Here is a 10,270-nt window from a genome sequence, read left to right on the forward strand (position 1 = left end):
TAACATGACTCAGTCTTACATCTCACCAGAGTATTATTTCACTATATATTTGTGCTAAATACAAGTGAAATTTCGCTCACAATCCCTGGCATACCTCACCATGACGGCGTGGAGGACACAGCCGGCCTATGGACAAAAATAGCCGACATACTTTACTTTAAATTATTTTAAGAATAACCACCAACTGTGAGGTCTACTGTTCTAGGTTATGTGTTATAGAGGTAATTATTCCTTGTTAATGACTACTCTGACAACTCCTTAATCTACTTGTTGACACCTTAATAACCCTTGATATTTGTGTTTACTGTTCCTCTGAGTTAAACATTCCAAATATCACAATAAACTCATATTTCTGCACATCATGTACACTGTAACATCGACGGAGTAAATAACGTATGGTACATCTCAAGAGTCACGGAAGGTCTACTGATAGTATGAAGGTGTACACGGGCAGTGAGAAATACAGTTGAGTGTTAAAGATAGTAGAGTACATACTGATGTTCCCTGTATGTACAACGCTGCCAAGACAACCACCATGGAACTTGTTAAACACACAATACCAAACACTGTCGCTATTTACGGACAATAAGACACACATAGATCACACATTCCGTTTGGTTCCACTATTATGTACCCAGCAAAATCTATCGTACCTAACAAAATATGAATAAAAAAAATGACTAATCGATAAGGAATATGTTGTTATTTCACTTTGGTGCCACAGCGGTAATGTTAACACCGGGCACTCTAGTTTATACACGAAACAACTTCTAAAATTGAAACATTTAATAATAAGAACATTTTTAAAAGACTCCGTTAATGATGCTTGAACACCATAAAAATCAATGTTATAAATTAGTACTGTACCGCGCTTCAATAACTATACTGTACCAGGTTTTGAAGCGCGTATTCTTGCTAAGGAAATACAGATAGAAAGATTAACTCCCAGCTAATTTCAATTGATGATTAAACACCCTAGTGCTGTCTGGGGGGAAGGGGAAGATGGTAAGAAATGTTAGATTAGAATATGTTGTGTAAGATTAAATTATGGTATGCTGGGTTAGCGCTTTGGGTGTTTTATCTTAAGGTGAAATAAGCTGGATTGTTAATCTTGAAGTGGTCCTGAAGTACTCTAGTCACCTACGATATATTACCACCAAGTTCCAACACATCTGCTGGCCTACTAAGATTACACAGTTATCAGATTGTGAAGTTTGTGATAACATAGTCTAGGCTAAACTCTACACCACCACGTATAACTGCTTGTCGTGCGTCACTCACACGACCAACAACGAATGTACTGTACATGAATTTTGTCACCCGCATTCAGTCACTCACTTTCCGACATATTCCGCAAAGTGCATTAAAATACCAGCATTGTAAGATATTCTTTAATAAAAATGCACTTGTTATAAAGAAAGGGAGAAAGAGTAAGCGCCGTCGATTAGATGGTCGTTGATATTGTGAATACGTGTTTTTTTCCTTGAGTTACGATAATATTAAATATCTTAGGCAATGTAGTAACAAATAGTGTTTTGTATATAAAAATCCAAACACACGGGGAACAGTTCAACAAATGACATTAATATCTTTCCTAATATCAGAAGTTAACAGACCTGTAAATATTTAATGGATAACGTACAGTAAATGTCGATTGTGGGGTAAAGAGCACAATACTACACTGTTGTGTCAAGGACAGGAAGTTGGTGGTGATTCAACAAGGTCACGGGACTACGAGGACTGTCAACGTGACCAGCCATTTTAACGTCGCGTGATATTAACAGCGTCTTCAGCCACGCCTTAGATACAATTTAACTATACCCCAATGAATATTTATTAACTGTGAGTAATATTAACAGCTTCTGGGGGGAGTTATCACATGGTTTACTTAATTATATAGCGACACCCAGCTAATAAGTCCGTATTAGTTCTCAATATTTTCACCGTGTGGAGTTAAATATTAACAATATTTCAACAACTAAATGTATTGCTGCATTTCCTCTAAGGGAAAATGGGCTCAAGTCACATGAAATCGAGACAAATAGTAATAGAATCGAAGTTTATTATTTTTTCATCGATGACGTGAAGTATATTCTTGCGATCACGGAATAAAGCAAAAGGTAGTCGGTGAGGCAGAGCGAGATCAAGGCCACTATAACATGCGTACAGTACAGTAGTGCAGTACACATACACACGGCTTCACATGAAAAAAATAATAGATAAAATTACATTCTACCGAAGAAAACTTAACAGACAGCAGTTAACGGTTAAAACATAGAAATATATCAAAGGCGAAGGTCAGTCACACACGTAATGGAGTCATCTTCAAATAAAAAGATTTATTTTTTATACACAATATCAAACGCTATTTTTACCCACATCATAAACTCAAGAAATTCACCTAGATTTGGGAGATATTTGTTATATAAGTACTGTGATGGTGGAATAATAAAAACACTATCTTCTAAATCCAGGTGAATATCTGGATAAAAAAGTTTATAAGCCATAATTAATATAGATATGACAATGAGAAAAAACATGCTGTCTTATCTGTGAAGGATCAGTTTATCTGCCTAAGACATTCTGGGTGTGGTGACGGGGTGTAGAGGTGACCCTGCAGGGTGTGGTCGAGGGGGGTTGTTGAGGGTGTGGCCGAGGGGGATGGAGGGTGTGGCCGAGGGGTGATTGTTATAATGTACCACTGCGCTTCAATAACTAAGGTCTAATTTAATTAATACACACGCTACTCACCAACCCTAAGAGGTGAGAGGCAGCGTCGGCCAGAACAATGGTACTGTACTATACCGTCGCCATGACTTGTGGTCAGCAGTGAACAATAAACGAGGTATAAATCAGGAGATCTTCAACCCCACATTTTTTTACGGACCAGTGCGGATCTCAGGAATACTCGAGGCGGTAACAAAACTTGCCGAAAATCCTCGTGGTTGCCAAAACCTTTACAGCTTACAAAATTCACAGGTACAGGTAGAAGAAATTCTGAATTTAATGATCTAATAAGATCATTTATTAACAACTTCAAGATCTTGTAGCAATTGTTTCACTACAGCTATGTGGGGCAAAGTACAATATTCGTTTTACTGAATAAGGTTCCCATCTAACATTATTGACTTTCTATAATCTATTTTAACTTTCCCAATACAGTTGTATATCTTATTAGTCATGATAATGATGCTACCACAATTTCTTGGCAGTCAGTTGCTTGCGGGTTTTCCAGTTTATAAAAGGCACCAGTAAGCCTAATAAACTTGGGAGTACAACTAGTAGTATTCCGTTATAAAACAGAGGATAACCTAAGTTACACTAATCCCTGTCTTCCATTTCTTAAAACTTACGGTGCCTTACCGCAGCGAACAGTAGCGGCAGTTGTCGTACAGTACAACACGCTGCCGGCATCAAGCCATGAATGAAGTGCTGCAGCCATACTAAATAATTAATACAGTACATACACAAGTGCAACTTGTAGACAGCGTATTGATCAGTCCTATCTCGGTATCTATCACTTACATTTCTAAAATTTGAGTGTTACTTATAAAAACAGAAGCATGAAATATAGGGAATAAAGGCTCAACTATCAACACAATGGCATAGCCTACTCTGCCTATCCCACTTGTGATAAGATGATAACTGAAGCGAAACCGGAACCAAATAATACAATCTCAACACATGAATAACGTGTATACATATTATTTCTCCTTGACAACAGGGAATGAGACTACTGAATATACAAATGTTTCTCTCCTTCCCCCTCCGCCACACCAGAAACATCATTTCTCGGTTAGTCAATGAGCTATGTTTATCATGACCTGTGCAAAAGTGTTCGGTGTCTGAATGTCATCACTAATCAGAAACTCATTTGTAAATTAATACGAAGAAGGTCACAAGATAATCAAGGTCTCATTAAAACGCATACGACATTTTTACGGGTTATTTCTCATTTGGTGATCGTGTTTAGAAATACCACAGCAGCTTAATAGGTATTCTTAGATAACAATTCCAAAATTTAAACAGTTTCTTCCACTGTGATTGGTTCTCCGTCTCACATAAGGTCAGGGTGATACGTTTTTTCTAATTTTTTATGAGATTAAATCAGCCCACGTTTGATTATCTTTGTGTGCGATCTAATTAGTGAGTTGATCGTGCTAAATAATTGACTAGTGCACGTGTAGAATGACTAGGCTCGTCAAACACACGTATGTCCTATTTTAACGAAGCACCACCAAAATAGTCCCTGCGTAGAGCAATGTTTTATGACTGTTGGCAACACTATCATCATCACATCTAAGCTAAGGCACCACCATCACTATTTTATGACCCAGTTTATTTCACCAAAATATTAATCACCCTAACATTACCTGGGGGTTAGGTTATCGTTAGGGTGCTTAATCTTCAGGTGATCCCCTTCATGCTAGTCACCAGGAGAAACCATTGTGTTACTATAACTTACTCGTCTTACAAAAACAGTATGAAAGATTCGAATGACGAACACAGTATATATCACTAGTAACTCCAGATGTACTACTACTACTTTGTTGTCACTGGAATCGAGTATGACGACCATCCAGCTATGATACAATGATATGAGTCATTAGGGATGCCACCTTCGTTGGTGAGTTTTGAAGTGACGAAAGAGGCCGATACGGGGCCGGCAGAGTTGTTCATATGTTGCACATGTGGAGGGCTAGTTTGTTTTTGTTTGGATCAGTGATTTTGATTGTGTTTTCGATCGCATCAGGATGACCTTACTGGGTGCGGTTGCCCTGTCAGGCTTTTTTTTTATTTTTTTTTTAGGCAGGTTATGCTTAGGGCACCTTTTCTAGGCCCCTCCCCATGTGGAGTGAGCAGGGTGGCTCCTCGAAGGGGCTACTCAGCCGCACAGACAGGACCAGATTATACTGCACTGCTGCCTAGATCCCAGTGCATAAACGACCATCTTACCTGTGCCGCCCATGTGCAGAGTTGTGACTAGAGACTCACGGCAGTCATCTTTGCCTGGGGAGAGGGAGAGTTGCAATAGACTGCTGATCGCCCAGTTTGTGTGGTTTCGCCTTAGTAGCCTGTCTATCAGGCATTGGCTTCGTCTGCCGGTATAGTCGTTGGGTTTCCATGGTGGTCACCTCTTCCGCCTACACCGCCGTTGGGGTCTTGGTGGAGCTCTGTAAGCATGTGTACCTGATGCTGGGCTCCACAGCAGATTTTTCGTTCGGGGTTTACTCCCATAGCCTTATACCTACCAAGGTTAATCCGCAAGGCAACGGAGTAGTGGTTGGTAGGGGCCAGGACGTGTCCACATGCCAGTGGGCCTATGCACCGCCGTCCCTCTGGGGCCCACTGCTACTCTGAGATCCCCTGCTGGTCTAGCCTGGGCCCACAAGGCACCCAGTTGCCGTGTTTTGCCACGAGGAGGAACAGCAGGAGTTTTGATGGTGAAGAGGCTGTGTACTGGCAGGGGAAGACTTATGCAAGTTGCTTCCCTGTTCGCCACGAGGGCGAGCCAGCGGCGGTAACAGAAAGCGAGAGGGAGCAAGCAATGCCTGCACCTTAACACGAACATAATGCTGCCACACTAGACGCATTACACCACCTTGTGTGCGCGCACACACACACACGTAAGTGGTTAATGTCAACTGAATCACAGAAATAATGCCGAAAACCACCCCAAAACATAACACCAGGCTGCTCTACTCGATACGTTCACAGCGCCAGTTGGGAGACAAAATTAGCGCACATCTCTGGAAATATTCTTATATGTTCACGGTGTTGTCGCCGAACCCAATCACTCGGCTACATCCTCACATCTTCAATTAGGAGAATATTCACCGTACAAACTTTTGAGAATAAATATTGATCACACAAATTTACTGAAGGAGTTATTGGAAGCCATGAAACGAAACATACAGGTGTTTTGAGTTTGCATTTTTAATATCTTATGCAATGGTCTCAATAGAAATTTGCTTCTAACTTTTTTTTGGGGGGGTGGGGTGGGGGGGTCCTTCATTAAAATGAGTAAGTGTTTAACATTGTTTACAGACCTGCACTGATGATGATTTTTAGAGGAAATATCTTAGATGCTACAGTATTTGTATTGTGCTGCCCATGGTGCCGTCCAAACCAGTAATGCATCGTACGGCTGGCAGCTGACACACACACACACAAGGCAAAACTATAGTTTACACGTCGCTTTGTAAACCACCAGTCAACATTGATTTTCTTTCTGTTGACAAGAATTAAATGCCCTTGCATGACTAATTATTGTGATAGATCCAGTATGCAGGTAATGATATTAACAATACTAAAGACGAGAAGCAACACAAACGAATACATTAACAACAACTACTGCTACTTCTAATAATAATAATATCCTGTACGTACATATGATAAACAATAATAAAGTAACAAAAGGTAGGAGGCGACTAACCGCGAAAGTCTCACAACAGTATTATTGTTAACGTAGAACCTGGAAGATTATTTGATGTATTCGTCCCCAGTGGAGGTCAAAATGATGATGTTCATCTATTAGGTCCTCTTATACATAAACTCAGTTTTGCCATGTAACCCTGAACTTTGACCAATGACCTTGTGTTCCGTATCTGACCTTTACTCTGAGCGGAAGGTAAAATAAGCGCTGCCCACATTCTCCCGCGCGGCCTTGTGGTTGAATCCCAATATACTGGAAATAAGCTTCTGGTGACTGTTAGGTTGCCTTCCCATGTGCTTCTAGAATAAGTAGCATTAAATAGGCGCCAATATTTTAATAAACAACACAGCAGTACATCTAACCATAAGAGAAAGTCGATATTCGCCTATTTAATAATATAATTACTACTTTAACTACTTGCCATGACCACCCACAACACGAGCCACCACCTGTCACTTTAAGTGGGCCCCATAGGCATGACTAACCATAATATATGACAATGAAAGGAGTCCCGTAGTGACATAGAATCACTTAGACAAAGCTGTTTTCGATAAACAACGGAGCAGTATGGCCGGCACTGCATTCGACTTCCTCAACTTGAAAGTTAGATATCCATTACCAGTTTGGTCAAGTAGAGATGCCCTGATGGGTGAACCTACGGCCAACCAGCGAACTCTGTCACCAACCTACTGCTTTACTCGCCAGCAAAACACTATAATAATAATTCTGTACCAACAACGATATAAAAGTCTAATAATAATAGACTTGTACTACTACTATAATATATGCACGTGACTTGCAATAGTAATAAGCTGTGAATTATTATTTGTACTTTCTAATAATTCTATCTCACTTATATACTGGCTAAGGTGTTTGAAATATCCTGCATCTATTTTTGTATCAAAATTTGTACTCGTTCCAAAATATCTGATTAAAGTTGTTAACAGATACAGTACAGCAACACCAGTGTGGACAGTTTAGTTCACCCTGAGCAAGCACAAAGAACTCTTTCAGGTATTTGTGTGTACATCAACTGCGGATCAGTGAAGAGCTCTCGTGAAGGCTAGTCGAAGGCGTAACTAATAACACAGACTGTTCTGTGTCGCAGGATGTGAGTCAAATATGATAGCCCGGTCATTACTTGGTTGCACCCTGGGGACGCGTCTTTTATCACGTGAGTCAGCCACACAACACTGGCCAGATCACTCTACAGCAGTATGTGGTGGCAACACACACCTTATGTATAAATGCATATACAAATATATAGTCAATCTGGTTAACATTTCTGTTTTTTATGACAAATATATATTAGTCGTGAATGTCATGTGAGAGGTGCATGACGACACCCCGTGCACGACATCTGGCCGTGAGCCACTCTTGTTAGTCATGTTTGTCCCTGAAGCCACAATTTGGGCAAAATTTCCCCAACTGAACTTCTTTCTTATTCAGGCCAGTTTCTCTGTTTTTCCGGTTTGTACTGTAATGTACAGTATACCGGGGAGCCACTCACCCCGTCCAATTATATAAAAAGTAAATAATGTTACTGGAAAGAAGTTAAAGAACTGACCACACAGATAATGAAACACTTGCACGATCTAAATAACAGCTTTAAGACTTTCTAGGCTAATATTGAAAACGCATCCGTCGCCGAGTAATGTGTTTTGGTGGATCTTTTCTTAGCAACAGTATTTATATGTTTCATCGCTGAGTTCGGATAGGATGTTCACTTCTTGGTAAAAAGCTTCCTTTGGTAAATAATTAGATCCCTAACAGTTCCTCAACATTTACAGGCCGTATATTGTCAAGGCGCACTAATGCTTCATAACAATTGCTTGTTCATTTATTTCCCAAGATTTAACATAAAGTATCCAAATTTATCATAGCGTCAATAACAAATAAGATACAAACTTGATATATTACAAACAAGATGTTGAAAGAATCACAGTGCTGCAGTTTAGTGTCGTGAAGGTATAGCAACGTTAAGTCTTATCACAAGTGCATTCAGAAAAGTACTCAAAAGTTCCTAAGATGAATGTCCTCGTAAATGAAGATGTTAAAATGCACCTAACTAAAGTTGACGACAAAAATATCAACAAATTACGCTGTGGTTGCCTTAATTAAATACATTCACGGTGAAGCAGTTAAAACGCAAAATTAAGATTGTACACCATCTTCCTCCATGGACGGGACCCCAGCGTAGAATACGGTAGGTTCTCATTCCACAACATATGTATATTCGTTATTATGATTTTTCTAGAATTATAATTATATTTAGAAGACAACTGATATCAGTAACAATGAAATTAAACCGTGTAGGCCTGTCTATATTACAGACAACTTTCACAAGAACTATCAGTAACGCCCGTCAAAGAATTCCGAGTAACAGCTGGCTCCTGGCCGCCTTCCCTTACTACAATAGTAAACGATCGTTATCGACGGCCTAGTGTAGTTCAGGCCTGGAGCAGTTTTCCTGAACGTCCGCCACCAAACTTGTGCCGCTGAGAAACAAACATCAGGCACAGAAAACAACATTAAGCTGACCTAAGTGGAAATACAAGGTGGTCCCCTGCACTTAATGATATCCCCAGGTGTGGCCTCCACAGTTAATTTCCGGAGAAAAAGAGAATGTGGTATCCACCTTAATTGACACAGGTAGCGTCACACAGGTCAACATATAAAACTGTTCACACTATCACCAAACTTGGTCACAAAGGCTATGATACAACACAATATTATTCTAAACGTTCTTATCACAGTAAGTTTTCAACGAAGACGTCAATCATAGCCACACGTTCATAATACCAAAACAACGAAGAACAATGGTACACCCTGACGTTGTAACGTTTTGTGGGTCCGGTGAACACGTGCCAAACATTCCGACACTATAATGTTATCACTCCGTTCGGTACTTTATTTACCCCGTTACCACAGTACAGTTTGTAATGGCTGCCTGAGAGACACTTGCTATTGTATGAAGGAAACTAGTGTGGGGCACTTACCTCGCACTACACAGTGAAGCAGCGCGTCCTGCAGCACAACCCGTCTCCACCACAAGCACAGCCACACTGACTGACTACTGTTGTGTTGACTCACGTCTCGCAGTCTAGTCTCGTACTTACGGCTGTATAACGCCTTGGCCCCTCCCTCCCTGCCAGCTAGCCAACCAGGGGGTTACGCCTCATTTACTGTCCATAACGCTACACTGACATCACACACTATACCACTGTGACATCACACGCACTACCACTGTGACATCACACGCACTACCACTGTGACATCATACTCTACCACTGTGACATCACACTCTACCACTGTGACATCACACACTATACCACTGTGACATCACAATCTACCACTGTGACATCACGCACACTACCACTGTGACATCACACACTCTTTCACTGACATCACACACTATACCACTGACATCACACACTCTTTCACTGACATCACACACTATACCACTGTGACATCACACTCTTCCACTGACATCACACACTATACCACTGTGACATCACACACACTACCACTGTGACATCACACACTCTACCACTGTGACATCAAGAACTCTACCACTGTGACATCACACTCTACCATCGTGACATCACACTCTACTACTGACATCACACTCTACCATTGTCCTTACATTGTGACATCACACACTCCACCATTGTCCTCACACTGTGACATCACACACTCCACCATTGTCCTCACACTGTGACATCACACACTCCACCATTGTCCTCACACTGTGACATCACACACTCCACCATTGTGACATCACACACTCCACCATTGTCCTCACACTGTGACATCACACACATCCACCATTGT

The 10,270-nt window shown here is 40.8% G+C and overlaps 1 protein-coding gene across 1 annotated transcript in view; it reads right to left on the reverse strand.

The window, feature by feature from the left end:
• LOC121869039 (sodium/hydrogen exchanger 2-like) overlaps positions 1 to 9,534 on the reverse strand; it is a 51,181-nt gene extending 41,647 nt beyond the window's left edge. Inside the window, exon 1 of the mRNA XM_042370128.1 lies at positions 9,436 to 9,534. The gene's annotated coding sequence lies outside the window, so the exon portion shown is untranslated. The remainder of the gene's footprint in view (positions 1 to 9,435) is intronic.
• Positions 9,535 to 10,270: the final 736 nt, after the last annotated feature.

This window comes from Homarus americanus, unplaced genomic scaffold (genome assembly GCF_018991925.1).
Source record: "Homarus americanus isolate GMGI-L3 unplaced genomic scaffold, GMGI_Hamer_2.0 scaffold24694, whole genome shotgun sequence".
NCBI classification, from domain to species: domain Eukaryota; kingdom Metazoa; phylum Arthropoda; class Malacostraca; order Decapoda; family Nephropidae; genus Homarus; species Homarus americanus.